Source organism: Corapipo altera, unplaced genomic scaffold (genome assembly GCF_003945725.1).
Source record: "Corapipo altera isolate COAL_440 unplaced genomic scaffold, ASM394572v1 268, whole genome shotgun sequence".
Classification (NCBI taxonomy): Eukaryota; Metazoa; Chordata; class Aves; order Passeriformes; family Pipridae; genus Corapipo; species Corapipo altera.
The window spans coordinates 1,005,318-1,014,553 of NW_020884901.1; the positions used below are offsets into that span (position 1 = coordinate 1,005,318).

The window sequence follows — 9,236 nt, forward strand, 5'->3', positions numbered from 1 at the left end:
CGCACAGCATCCTGCATCCCGCACAGCATCCTGCATCCTGCACAGCATCCCTCACCCCGCACAGCATCCCTCACGCCGCACAGCATCCCGCACCCCGCACAGCATTCCTCACCCCGCACAGCATCCCTCACCCCGCACAGCATCCTGCATCCTGCACAGCATCCCTCACCCCGCACAGCATCCTGCATCCCGCACAGCATCCCTCACCCCGCACAGCATCCCGCGCCCCGCTCCGCACCCACAGCCCGCCCGGCTCCGCTCTGCTCGGGGTCCGGCGCTCCCAAAAGCCGCCGCCGTTCCCCGCCCCGCCGCCCCCGCCGCCCCGGGGCTGGGCTGGGCTGGGCGGCGGGACGGCGACACCGAGTCCCCGGGGTGGTGCGGGGCTGGGGCACCCCCACCCCGCACATCATCGCACCCCCATCCCTCACTGCTCCCGCGCTCCGCATCCCACCCCGGGACGCCCCTCCAGCCCACCCCGCTCCCGACGCCTGCGCCCCGACCAACAGCAAAGCACTCACAACCCTCCCCAGCAGCACCGGGATCTGCTTCCCAGGCAGTCACCGCTCCATGGAAGTGTCCAATAAAGCTTCCCAGGAAATGTGGCACATGGTCTTGGTAAAGAAGTCAGGGCGCGGAGGAGTTACCAGGGATCTGCACAGCAGCAGGAGCCCCACAGAGCCCAGAGGGCAGGTGAAGAAGGACAGGTCAGGAGATGTCCAGTGTGTCCCTGGTGTAATGTCCTCGCTGAGCAGCTTCAGTGTTCCAGAGCTTCCCCACCCCAGGGCCCGCAGCAGCCCCGGGAAGGATGCCAAGGCTGGAGGGTCTGGGTCACCCCCGTGGGCTGTGGTGCTCCCCACCTCACAGGGCAGAGCTGCTCTTTCAGTTAAAGCCCACTCACTTTTGCTACAGCAACAGGAACACAGTTCCCACTGCTCCCCTCCCAGAGAATGCTTGAATCACACTATGGATTCACCAGCAACTGTCCTTTGTTCTTCAGGGTCTTCGCCTGGGAATGAAGGCAATTATCCCATCCCAACGCCTCTGCTCTCGGCAATAAATCTCCCACAGAAGAATGGACCTTGGAGGCAGCTGCTCTGGGCTGCTTAGTCACCACTGTTAGCTGGGAAACAGCTTGGCACTCCTGGACAGCGCAGCATGAAGTGCCAAAGGCCTGTGGGCAGCATGGCAGCACAGGAGAGGGCTCTGCACCCCCTGCTTTGGCCAAAACTGGATCCTGTTTCCCTCAGCAGTGGAGGGAGCAAATGGCACGAGGCAGAGCCCAAGTTTATACCAAGCATCTTTGGAAGGAAAGTACAAAATTATTTCAATCTTAGTACTGGATTAGGTTTAATGAGAATTAGCATTTCCCAGCAGACAGTAAAATACGTTCCTTGTGCCTGTGTCTTAGACAGAATGAATCATCTTTTGTAACAGCACAAAATGCAGTTTTCTGGTAGCATTAGAAATAGCATCCAGCTCCCAGGCCCCACTACTCTTTTCTGTATGTACAAATAAACCTTCCTCTGTGCACATGCAGAAAGGTGAAGAGAAAGTTCCCATGACCACTGCATTGAGACTTGAGTCTCCAGGCTCAGCTACACAAGTTCTTTGGATTTAAATCTGAACTAACTTCCATAATTACATCCTGGGCTTTCAAATAAGACGTGATGCTTTGGCTGGCATCAAGAACAGCTCTAGAGACCGTGGCAAGAAAGCGTCACTGGCATTTCAAAGAAAAGGTCACAGCCAGCAAGTGGAGCCAATAGTTGGCATCTCGTGCTTTCAACTAAAATCACACTGAAAAGGCCCCAAAGAGCACAATCCGGAAAGTGGGTGCTGTGCCTGGCCTAAGGGACAATTCCTTTGGACTTCCCAGCTCTCCAGAGGATTTCCTTGCACATGTGGGCACTGCTATATGTTTGCTCCTTGCCGTGGAGCAGAGTCATCACCACCAGTGCTGGCAGTTCCTCGTGGTATTGGCAATAATTCCCACATAACCAGTCAGCTGTCTCCTCAGGGCAACTGCGGTCCCCAGAGTCACCTCCACTCACACATCTCAAAATAAATTAGAAATAACAGAGTTCCTAGAGTTAAGAGGTCTCCATCCAGTGCATGAAGACCTTGGCAGGCAGACATGACCTCAGGATGGTTAGATGGCAAAATCTCAATGGACTTTTAATGCTGGTAAATCTCTCTAACAAGCAGCTGAGCAGAGGGCAAGTTGTGTGGCACCGTTTGGGTGATGCTGTCACTCTGGGTTAGCCTGGTTTGGAGTGGGTTGCAATTCTGTTTACACGCAGGCAATTTAAAAAATCAGCTCAGGTGCATTTTAAGGAGCGTTTCCCTTAACAGTGAGTAAACCCCGAGCTGCCACCCCCAAGGCACATCTTTCACACAACCCTTGGAAGAGCTTCCCAGCACATGGGCGAGCAACATGTTAATCTTTATAAATCAAATATTTGCCAAGTGGAGTAGAAAGCCATGTGTCTGAGCAAGATGCACTGAGAAATGGAACAAAGCGTGGTGTGTGTCAGGGATCACCCACTCGTGGGAAGGCCTGTCCCTTGCAGAGCTATGCTTCAAAACAGCATTCCCTTAGCCCAGCTGGAGGTGTTATTCTCCTCCAGCCTTTTTCCCCACACTTTTTACTGCTCAAAACGGATGTTCCAGTTCCTCCTCACAGAGTTTATGTCACCCAGACTTTGCATTAGAATTGGTTCTGAGCCAAGGCAGGCTTTGATAAGTGCTGACTCAGAAGGCACCAGTAGAAGAGAAGCAGACTTACCTCCCTCCCCAGTACTGGGGCTGTGAAAGTGTGTCACACAACTGCTGCATCTCAGTTATGTTACACTTTCACACATCTGAATGCTTCACAAGCTGCTGTTTGGTGCTGATGCCTCACACTGGTACCAGCACTGCAGTTCAGAGCTGCCATGGGCCCTTTATTTATCTGAATATGGATGTTTCTCTTTGTTTCTGCAAGGCAAGGAACTGAAAGCATGGAGTCTTCATCCTAATAAACCATATTTGACTGCTCAACTATTTACTATTCAGAAAGAAGAATGAAGCAGTCACTGCTGTCCCATGGAGTCCAGCTGGCTGAAAGGCTGTTGGTTTCTGCTCCTGTGGGACCTTCAGGCCAGCTCTCCCAAAAGAAGATTCATCAGTGCTCCAGCAGCAATTAACCCTGCACTGCAGTGCTCTGGTCATGGCACAACTTCCTGCTGTTCCTGCTGACAGGGAGCTGTCAGTGCAGGACATCCCATCCCTGTCACTCCAAGCAAGCTGTTAACACACATTAACACTCTCACATGGATCGAGTTATCAGAAGCAGCAGTGTCTGGCAAAATCTAGACAACTCTTCCAGCTCCTCTGGACAAAGGCACAGTGTCACCACCTGACCTCCACACACACCCTGCCCAGCAGACTGGTCTGTAGCTGCACAGCAACCACTGACCAGAGAAGTGGGAGTCATCAAGTGCACAGGCTGGACTTTGGATGGCAGATGCCATTTCCCATTCACAGCTCTGCAGAAAGAGACAGAGAAGACACGTGCTCAAGCTAATTCTTCAGATATCCAAACAAGTTCCTCACTCTGCACACTGAAGGCCTGAGCTGATGTGGCCAGGCATCCGCACGTTTGGCAATGCCACTATTTGTCTAGTTCTCTTAGTTTCCTCTCCCCCTCACCTTTCAAGCCTGTCACATCAGGGTTGACCAAACTTCCTGATGCTACAGGCTTCACATCAAAAGCCTGGTAGGTCAGGGATATGTCCCCCCAGGAAGCTGAGGGGAGAGGGCATGAGGTCAGAGGCAGGCAGAGCAATACCTCCCCAAGGGGACAGAGTGACCCAACATGCAGGTCAAGGGCCTGCCTGTACCAGGTCACCTCCTTGCACAGAAAAAGCACGATTCTGCCTGCAGTGCTCACCCTCCCGTGCCCCTGTCAGCAGTGGTGTGACCTCCCTCCAGCACAGCACCCACACCTCAGCCACCCATGAGCAGGGGTTGTGCAGGGGCTTTGCAGGGGGTGGCTCTGCCTCTGCTTTGTGCCCTGGTCAAAGTACAGCGTGGGCTCAACCACTGATGACACAGAGACACTACTTTGTGCCATGAGGCAATCCAAAGTCACACGCCCGGGGAGGTGGAATTGATAGCAAGGAAAAGATTTGCCTAATTTTCCTCTGGCTTCCCTGGTTCCTGCGTGTTGGTAGAACTCCTGTACCAACACAAAAAAAGTTTGATACTTGCTGACCAAATTAGTTCCTCCTAACAGCTCACTCTGCAATGGCTGAGGTGGGCAGCTGCTCCCTGCCAGGCTCAGGACTGGGCACAAGAAGCAGCTGACACTCTCTGTGCTGCTGCACTGCTTTCAGGGCCTTTGTAGGGTCAGCAATTTGGGAGACTTTTAAACAGTCAGAGTGCCACTTATGGAGAATAGCCCAGGGCACAGAACTTGCATTAGTTAGGTCAAAAATCTATTTTATGGAGGCTGGTGCTTAGTCCTGGCCCTGGCTGAGCAGAACTCCCACTGGAGTTTTGGTGCACAGAACCTCACCTGGTTTAATTTTCTATGATACACTGACAAGACAGCTGAGAAGAAAGTTTCCTCCACAACTCCAGACTTATATTTCTAAGGCAAAGGATACTGTTCCAGCGCTATTTTGCTTTCTAGACTTGTTTGTAGAGTTAGATTTAAGCAGGGTTTTATTTTCTTGTTTTTGATTCTTAAATGCCCCCAAGTCTCAGTGAGGTTTGTTTCAACAATCTCATGTGGACATGCCAGCCTTAATCTCACTCTTCCAGGCCCTTCTCATTGTCTGGGATGAAAGCCCAACACAGAGCCTCCCTGCTAATTGCCAGCTTTCTGTTTCCAGTGACAGGTGTATTGTCTGGAGGAACAGACCCAATTGTGTCCCTGCACAGTGGGACATCAGCTGCTGATATTACAGAGCCTTTCAGGGAGCTTGGGCACGGCTGGTTATTTAGTGCCATCATTTATAACCAATCTGTGTAGCCTAGAAACTTAATAGAAAAAACAGGAGCTGCCTTTATTATTCATCTTTTTGGTGATTTTTTTTTTATCTCAAGTTCCTAACTACTCCTAAATCTCCCATCCTCCTACCGGCAAGACAGGGCATTTGGTGCTGATCCTCTTTGAAAAACTAAATCTCTCTGATATTTTTTTCCATAGTGTTCTAATAAAGGTGTTTTGGTGGTTTAACCAGACATCCACTGTGCGTCTCCTCGAACGTGGAATCACAGCTAGCAAAAACTCCACAAACTGTCATTCCTGTGAGGTGTTGATGTGCATGGGTTCAGGTCACAAACATCATGGAGAGATGCTTTATATCCTCTGGAGATCTGAGGAACACCCTTAGGCAGGGAGCTCGCTTTGGGGGACAGTGACTGCATCTGCTTTATCAAGGAGAAAGAGGGGCTCTGGTGCTCAGACAGAGTGAGAAAAGGCAGCAATGAGAGAGCTCCTGAGAGATGAGAGGAAAAAGTACAAGAATAATATTAGAGCCAGATTGCATCTGTCTTTCCCATTTTTCCCATTAAAGGATAAAGCTTTCCATCCGTGGCTGTTGCACAGCAGCAGAGCTGCAGCCAGCGCGGCAGCACCACGCGACCACCAACACAACAGACCAGCGAGCAGATGGCCCAAGTTTTCGCTGCAGGAACCTGGCAGTACAGAAACCATCTCTTTACTGGATTTAATCATGCCAGCCACAAGGCAGGAGGGTCTACAAACAACCAGCATAAGCAGTTCCACATCAACTTACAGGAACACAGACGCTGAGAAAGAGGAAGCATGTTGTGTCCGGCTGAGCCCTGGGTCCCTCTGCAGTTTTGGGGTTCAGTCAGTTCCACTGCACATTCCCAGTCTGAACGGACTCCCCAGTTCACATCCCTTTTACTGACATGCAGCAGCACCTCTGAGAACAGCACAGACACCTCTTCATACCTGAAACTCTCTTCCTCCTCTTCCAACTCATGAGGTTTCCCCAGCTTGTTCTGCCAGAACCTAAATAAAGCTGGAAAGTGGATTCCAACACTACTAACAGAAGGACTTTTGTAATCGTCAAAGGCCACCAGAAATTCAGGGACTTCTAAACAGCATTGACAAGAGATAGTGTCACAGTGACTGGAGCATCGTAATGCTAGAAACAGCACAAGATCAGTGTTGGCCCTCTTGAATTTCCAGCCCCTTAGAATTTGCCTGAAAGCAAGAAAAGGGCTCCCCAGGTACTTCATTTATCCCCTCCCTTAGAGGGACACAGACTATTCCTACATTTACAGCTTTGCCAGCAACTTTTCCCATTCATAAAATGGTTCTTTCAGAAACTCTTGGGAACTTGCTTTACATCTCAGTGCACCATACCCTTGCCTGCACCACTTGTCTGCTCCCAGCTTCAACCTCTTCTTTCAGTTTTCAGAGCAATGAAGGCACCCTCTTGGACTGAAGTCAACTCTGTTTCCTCTAATGAATTTAAATATCTCAAATAAATCTCCTACTTTTGGAAGTTTCAGTTGCAATGAAGAAGATCCCAGCGAGATCCCCTTCTGTCCTGACCTGGGCAAACACCTACTCGATTAGCTTTGGTTTAGCCACAGGTTGGTAAAGTTTGAGTCTATCTAGTTCTGATCTTGTCAGAATTGTATTTAAATTCTCTGACAGATTCTTGGCTTGCAGCTTGTTAACAGATCGTTGTTGAGGCAAGATGTTTGAAATTAGAGTGGTTTGGAACAGGAGAGACACATGGTGCATTTATTCTCCAGTTCAGTGATTATCTCTGCCTGGCTCCACTCCTAACACAAGTTCACCTTGGGACATTACAGGAGTTGCTGGCTAGTTTGGGAACTAGGAATATGCACTATATTCCAACATAGGAATATGTTGGAATAAGCACCAGACACAGCCATGATGAGGGTTCAGAAGCAATGTAAGTACTTTCAGCTTCTGGACAGTTTGCGTTGCCTCCAGCCAGCTTGTCCCTTGCAGGGCTGGGTGGTGCAGGGCCCCAGCCTCACCTGGTGAGACTTGACTTTCTGTAACTCCCTTGTCTTAGAGAGCAAAAAACTGCCTGGTGATTTACTCTGGTTACTCTGAAACAGCATGTTTGCCTCTCATACTGCAGGAGTAGGTGCAGGCTTTGTGGAGTAAAATTGTGCTGAAGATTTTGTTAAACATTCCAAGTCACCCAATGTCTCTCTAGAAGGTCCAAGAATTCAAGATGTCATTTGGCACTCACACAAAGAGAAAGCACTGAACACAAAACTGGGGAACCAGGCAGGTGTCAATGCAGACACTCAAATACCTGGGAGTTAACACATTACACACACACACACACTGAGCCCCAGTGCCCACCTGCTGAGATAACACTAACCTTCCTGGTAACCCAAGTTTTAAAAAATGTGTCTGGAGTGCTATTTAACTTCCCTGTCAGATGTCGTGTAGGATGATAAACCTGGATTGCAGCTTTGTTAAGGCTAGAAACAGGTTCCAGGACTGCTTTACGAAGAAATAAAGGGAAAAGTTTGCATTTTTCAGGCTTCAGTGCAGTTCATTGCAGCAGGTTAAAGTGAGGTCTGAAGTGTGCAGCCCTAGATGTTCCCAGAGGATATCTCAGTGCAGAACTGACCTTCCTTGTGCTAGACAGAACAGCTGAACAGGCCATTTGCTGTCTGTCAGGAGCCCACACAAGCACTCCTTTATGTATTGGACCAGAACCTTAAAAATTAGTTGAATTTCTCACTCTCTTACCCATTGTTTATTCTTCTAAATACTTCTGAATTTCCCAAGTTCTTCAGGATAGCACCACCCCACTGTGCCCCCTTCAGCCCGGCACAGTGAGTGCCCAGTGACAGAGGTTATGCCCAGTGACAGCCCCACTACCATCGTTCTTGTCAGGGTTTAGTGACATTTGCACTGCAGGGCTCTGAAGGACACAAAGGTGACACCCATGTCTACAGCAAAGGGCATCACCCAGGAACAAAGTTCACAGCACAACAGCTGTGGAAAAAGCCCATGTCAGATGATCAGAGAAAATCTTATGACCATCCACATAAACGGGACTGGAAAAAGGTATCCTATAAAGCTGAGAGGGAGAAACAAGGCCTTGTCTGACTCCCAGCCAGCCATTAACCAGCAATAGATGGAGCTAGTGGTGCACTCAGGTGGCTTTGAACCAGGGAAGAGATGTACCTGCACATCTGCAAGAGAGCCAGTCGCGTACCTGGGAGGATCTGGAAAGGCTCTATATTACTAGAAGGTAAAACAATAACTGCAGGACATCTGTTTAGTTGTCAAGGACCAAGAGGGAAATAAAGCTGTTGTCCCCTCTAGCTAAAACCTGCTGTTTCCTTTTCCCCAGACTCCCCACCACCAACTGCTCTACAGTTTGTATGCCAATCCAATTTTGACGCCTGTAAGTCACCCCAGAGACTGTTTATTTTAACTTTATCAAGTGAAGAGAAAAACAACTGTGTTAGAATGAAAAAAGAGCATCTGGCAGCAGGATATTCTGTCTCTCAGACAGCTTCCCAGCCTTACTGGTGTACAAGAACATGGGACTGCAGTTACCCAAGGGTTGAAAGAAGGGGAGAACAGGGTGCAGAGTGCAGGTTCTCTGTGTTTATCTTAAAGATGGTCTTTTGTGGTCTGGTAGCTTTTTTGGCACAGTCAAGAAAGAGGCTGGAGTTTGGTTTTTTTCCCCGTGGCTGTTTTTGTTCTCTCACATTGGCAAGTATTTTTCAGCACTGGAGGAAAAAGCAGACATTGCCCAGTAGCTTTGCCCACCCCACCACTTTCGTTTGTTTACTTTCACCTGAAGAGCACCCTGGTGGAGGAAACTCATTTTTCAATAATTCGGAGGGACGCTGCAGGGATGCAGATTTGGGGGGACACATGGGACCTCAGTTTTGTTTGTGGGCCACCTGCTGAGTGGGTGCTGTTCAGAGGGAGCTGCACCACAGCTGAGCCACTGCTGGTGTGGGAGCCACCGTTCCTCTTGGAATGAACACAGGAGCTCCTCTCAGCAACAGCACCTACTGCGACAACACCGTGTTCCAAGCACAAACTGCCTCGAGAAGGAAGACGCTTCCTTGGTAAAATACTTATACACTTGGAGAAAGTTTCCTTTAGGCAAGAAGCCAATGAGCTACTCACGTATTTGTGTTGTTCTGCAAGAGAAAGAGCCCTATGTAATTAACATCTAATGTGTGGAACAAAA

General features: G+C 49.4%; 1 protein-coding gene across 1 annotated transcript in view; it reads right to left on the reverse strand.

Moving 5' to 3' along the window:
• The window catches only part of ADGRD2 (adhesion G protein-coupled receptor D2), a 21,378-nt gene extending 21,097 nt beyond the window's left edge, over positions 1-281 (reverse strand). The window contains exon 1 of the mRNA XM_027650286.1: positions 239-281. The gene's annotated coding sequence lies outside the window, so the exon portion shown is untranslated. The remainder of the gene's footprint in view (positions 1-238) is intronic.
• Positions 282-9,236: the final 8,955 nt, after the last annotated feature.